Source organism: Brassica oleracea, chromosome C3 (genome assembly GCF_000695525.1).
Source record: "Brassica oleracea var. oleracea cultivar TO1000 chromosome C3, BOL, whole genome shotgun sequence".
NCBI classification, from domain to species: domain Eukaryota; kingdom Viridiplantae; phylum Streptophyta; class Magnoliopsida; order Brassicales; family Brassicaceae; genus Brassica; species Brassica oleracea.
Window position 1 is genome coordinate 37,993,189 of NC_027750.1, and position 6,010 is coordinate 37,999,198.

Consider the following 6,010-nt stretch of genomic DNA (forward strand, 5'->3'; position numbering starts at 1 on the left):
TCTATATCCCTCTTTCACTAGGTACTCACTTAGTCTATTGTACCACATTCGACCCGATTGTTTCAATCCATAAAGAGATTTATTCAACTTTATACAATGTTGTTCTCGAGAACTCTCTTTGTTTTTCAATTCAATACCCACTGGGACTTTCATATAAATTTCATTATTCAGTGGACCATATAAGTATGCAGTTACTACATCCATTAACCGCAAGTCTAAGTTTTCTCTTATAGCCAGACTTATCAGGAATCTAAAAGTAGTAGCATCTACAACAGGGGAATATGTCTCCTCATAATCGATTCCTGGTCTCTGTGAGAATCCTTGTGCAACAAGCCATGCTTTATATCTCACGACTTCACCATGTTCATTTCATTTCCTCACAAAGAACCATTTGTATCTAACTGGTTTGACATCATATGGTGTTCGGATTATAGGACCGAAAAACACCTCTCTTCTTTAAAGAGTTTAATTTCACGTTTATAGCTTCTTTCCATTTGATCCAATCTGATCGTTGAGTGCACTCATAAATAGACGTGGGTTCATGATCCTCATTTAAATCCATAAGTTCAAATGCTACCTTGTATGCAAATATATCATCAATGTCGACATTGTTTCTGTTTCATTGTATTCCAGACAAGACATAATTTATTGAGATCTCTGTGGGAACCGAAATTCGCACTGTCGATTTCCGTTTAAATTAGGAAAGTAGGAGAACCCTAGTTTCCCAGAGGTCCCGGATATCTGCTAATACCACACGCTAAGCAATCAAAACACGAGATAACAACGATAAAGTATAAGAAATCGTAAAAAAGGGACAAAGAGAAGTCTTATTCCGAATTTGCGTATGAGCGTTTACAACAAGGTATAAGCCTGGGCTCGAGAGCTGTCGGCGAGCTTGGCTCGAGCTCGGTCGCTACGTAAAGACCGAGCGGAACGGACGCTACGTAGCGACCGAGCGAAACGGACGCTCGAGCTCGGAACACGCGTTTGGTCGTTGCGTAGCGACCTATTTTGAGCTCTTGTCCAATGTCTCGTGAATGTGTTTTCTCCGCAAGATTCTTCGTAAAAATAAATCTTTTTCGAAGATTTATTTTTCGTAAAAACGTTCATGCCGATTTTTACGGACTTTCAGACATTGATTCCGTCGTGACCGATTTTGACCCCAACAGTTAGCCCCCCACTACAAGAAAACACATGCTTAACGACGAAAATTAACGAGGAAAAACAATCCTCGTAAATTTGCGTCGAGTTTACGACGAATTTACGTGAAAAACTAAAGTCATCGTTATTTCCTCGTAACGTAACGACAAAACTGTTTCGTCGTAAAGTGGATGTAACTTTACGAGTATTTTACGAGGAAAAACAATTTCCTCGTAAATACGACGTAAACTTTGCGTGGTATTTACGAGGGAATAGTTTACGTGTATTTAGCGAGGAAATTTTTGAATCCACCAACTTCATAGGTGTTACACGTTTTTTTTGCCCACCTAATTAATTTTCGTCGTAAATTCATAGCAAAATTACAACTACCAGATTCGAATTTTCCTATAAATATGGATGTTTGAACATCATTTTAAACACACCAACAACAAAAAACGTGAAAGAAAAAAAAATGGCTGGCTCCGGGAATATTTACGAGTTGCGGAAGTGGATGTATATGCATAGAGATGCTAACGGGAGAGTGACGAAAGAATACCTTGCGGGTCTGGAGACATTTATGCATCAAGCAGATTCAACACCGCTCGCCCAAGAAAGTGGTAAGATGTTCTGTCCTTGTCGGAAATGCAACAATTCGAAACTGGCAAACCGTGAAAATGTTTGGAAGCATTTAATAAATAGAGGTTTCACGGCAAATTACTATATCTGGTTTCAACATGGAGAAGGTTTTAATTATGATCAGAATGAAGCTAGTAGTAGTAATAGCAATTTTCAGGAAAAAGAACCGGTTGATCATCATTTGCATAATGAACATAGTTACCATCAGGAGGAGATGGTAGATTATGATAGGGTTCATGATATGGTAGCTGATGCATTCGTAGCTCATGATGAAGATGAAGAACCTAATATAGATGCAAAAAAGTTTTACGAAATGTTAAACGCGGCGAATCAACCACTTTACAGTGGTTGTAGAGAAGGTCTCTCTAAATTGTCGTTAGCTGCTAGAATGATGAATATTAAAACTGATCACAATCTACATGAAAGTTGCATGAACGAATGGGCGGACTTGTTTAAAGAGTACTTGCCGGAAGACAATGTGTCTGCTGATTCTTATTATGAGATTCAGAAACTGGTTTATAGTCTTGGGTTGCCTTCGGAGATGATAGATGTTTGCATCGACAACTGCATGATCTATTGGGGAGATGATGAGAAGCTAGAAGAATGTCGATTCTGCAAGAAGCCACGATTCAAGCCGCAAGGACGAGGACGTAATAGGGTACCGTACCAAAGGATGTGGTACCTACCAATTACAGACAGATTGAAAAGATTGTATCAATCAGAGCACACTGCTGGAAAGATGAGATGGCATGCCGAGCATACTCAGACGGATGGTGAGATGACTCATCCATCAGATGCAAGAGCCTGGAAACATTTCAACAAAGTACATCCAGATTTCGCTAGCAATATCCGGAATGTGTATCTCGGATTATGCACAGATGGATTTAGTCCGTTCGGAATGTCAGGGAGACAATATTCATTGTGGCCAGTCTTTCTTACTCCATACAACCTGCCACCGGAGATGTGCATGCAACGGGAGTTACTATTCTTGACCATATTAATACCTGGTCCGAACCATCCAAAAAGGTCCCTGGATGTTTTCCTACAACCACTGATAAAAGAGTTGAAGGATTTGTGGTCAACAGGGGTGAGGACGTATGACTGTTCAACGAAGACGAATTTTACGATGCGAGCGATGCTTTTGTGGACCATAAGTGATTTCCCTGCCTATGGGATGTTGTCTGGATGGACTACACATGGGAGATTAGCTTGTCCATATTGTAATGGAACGACAGATGCGTTTCAACTGAAGAATGGTAGGAAGACAAGTTGGTTTGATTGTCACCGTCGATTTCTTCACATTGGCCATCCTTACCGAAGAAACAAGAATTTGTTTAGGCACAAAAGGGTTGTGAGAGACACTCCTCCTCCATATCTAACTGGAGAACAAATTGAAGCGCAAATCGACTACTACGGAGCTAACGAAACAGTTCGTTGGGGTGGTAATTGGCATGTCCCTCGTAATATGCCAGATTCTTACGGTGTTCATCACAACTGGCACAAGAAGAGTATATTTTGGGAGTTGCCATATTGGAAGGATCTTCTTCTGCGCCACAACCTCGATGTGATGCATATAGAGAAGAATTTCTTTGAGAACATCATGAATACAATATTGAATGTCCCAGGGAAGACAAAAGACAACATAAAATCGAGGTTGGACTTGCCGGATATTTGCTCAAGAAGCGAGTTACATATTAAAAGCAATGGACAAGTTCCCGTTCCGATATTCAGATTATCTTCAGAAAAAAAGTCGGTGTTGTTCAACTGGGTGGCATCAGAAGTGAAGTTCCCCGATGGGTATGTTTCGAATCTCTCTAGATGTGTTGAAAAGGGTCAAAAGTTCTCCGGGATGAAGAGTCATGATTGTCATGTATTTATGCAACGACTACTGCCCTTTGCATTTGCGGAGCTACTTCCAACAAACGTACATGAAGCACTTGCAGGTACGTAGTGTATTATATCACAATAATTTACAAAATAATATATGACTAACAATGTGTTTAATTTTTTTTCGAATATAAAAGGCATTGGAACATTTTTCAGGGATCTGAGCGCACACACTCTTAAAGAAGAAGTCGTGGAACAGCTTCAGGAGAACATTCCCATCTTATTGTGCAACTTGGAGAAGATATTTCCTCCCGGATTTTTTGACGTCATGGAGCATCTAGCTGTCCACCTCCCATATGAGGCATTGCTTCGTGCACCTGTACATTACGGATGGATGTATCAGTATGAGCGAGCCATGAAATATTTGAAGGGAAAAGCAAAGAACCTCGCCAAAGTTGAAGGTTCTATAATTGCTGGAAGTTTGACGGAAGAAGTTTCTCACTTCACATCGTACTACTTTGCGTCAAAAGTACGTACACGGAGAAGAGCTCCAAGAAGATATGATGATGGTGGTGTTGCGCCAACATATGCAGTTGCTGGTGTTCCAGACATCTTTAGCCAGATTGGGCGACTCGGTGGAAAGTCTAAAGAGGTTTGGTGGTCGAGTGAACAAGACGCTCATAGTGCACACACCTATATTCTACTCAATTGCGAAGATCCATTGATGCGTTATTTTGAAAGGTAACATATATTGACACTTCGAAACACATATAAGTATAATTAATTGTATAATTGCGAGAGATTCATTCCTATAAAATGTGATTTTACAGCCTATTTGTTTCTCAAGTCGAAGAAACATTTCCTGGTATATCCACAAGTGACGTAGACAAAAGGAAAGATCAACACTTCATTAAGTGGTTGCGGAATCAGGTATTAACTAAAAAAAATTTCATACATTATCTGTATTTCATTAACATTCTCTTTATTTTTGCAGGTTGATTATGACGACGACGATGCAGATTATCCTAAGTGGTTACACGAAGTAATTCAATCTCCACTTGTAAAGGTCACCACATCACAGATGTATTTCACACGAGACTATACTTTTCATACATATGACTATGGTAGACAGCGGGCGACCAGTAACTATGGAATATGTGTGAAAGGGGAAACAGATTTCTACGGGATCTTGACGGAGATTATTGAAGTCGAATTTCCAGGGATACTGAAGCTGAAATGCGTCCTCTTCAAATGTGAATGGTTCGACCCCGTCGTCAACAGAGGTGTTCGGTCTAACAAATTCGGTGTAGTTGATGTCAACGGTGGAAGAAGGTACAACAAATTCGAGCCTTTCATCTTAGCTTCACAAGCAGACCAAGTTAGCTTCCTTCCATACCCTCGGATGAGAGATTCAGGTATAAATTGGTTAGCAGTGATCAAAGTTACACCTCGAGGACGAATCATCAGTGGAGAAGAACCACCATTGCAAGAAGAACAGATAAATGAAGTCGAGGAACCTGAACAAGAAATTGATGACATCCTTCTCATTGATCCGCATAATCACGAGTACGAAGATCTTACCGATGATGCCACAGACGAAGCTGTTGAAGACGAGTTTAATGAAAATGATGATGTTTCTAGTGATGACGAGAATGTCGATGTATCCGATTGATGTATTTGTTTTATGAATAAGATGAGGGAGTTTGTTTTATGAATAAGATAATGTGAGGTTTGTTTTATGAATAAGGGAATGCTGGGAGTTTGTTTTATGAATAAGCAAATGTGGGAATTGTGGTTTGGAATAGAAATAAAGATGAGGTTTGGAATATATGAAGTAGAAAATAAGGAATATGGGGTTTGGGGGTTTCGGATTCTAGGGATTTAAACATAACACTCGTTAATTCCACAAACAAAAAATCGTCGTAAAGGACTCGTAGGTCAACGAGGAAATAACGACGAAATATAAAAAAAAAGAACGCGGGACTCGTTAATTCCACGTAGGACAAAATCGTCGTAAATACCAAGTACGATGAATTCGTCGTAAAAACCACGTAGGATGAAATCGTCGTAAATACCACGTAGGATGAATTCGTCGTAAAAACCACGTAGGATGAAATCGTCGTAAATACCACGTAGGATGAATTCGTCGTAAAAACCACGTAGGATGAAATCGTCGTAAATACCACGTAGGATGAATTCGTCGTAAAAACCACGTAGGATGAAATCGTCGTAAATACCACGTAGGATGAATTCGTCGTAAAAACCACGTAGGATGAAATCGTCGTAAATACCACGTAGGATGAATTCGTCGTAAAAACCACGTAGGATGAAATCGTCGTAAATACCACGTAGGATGAATTCGTCGTAAAAACCACGTAGGATGAAATCGTCGTAAATACCACGTAGG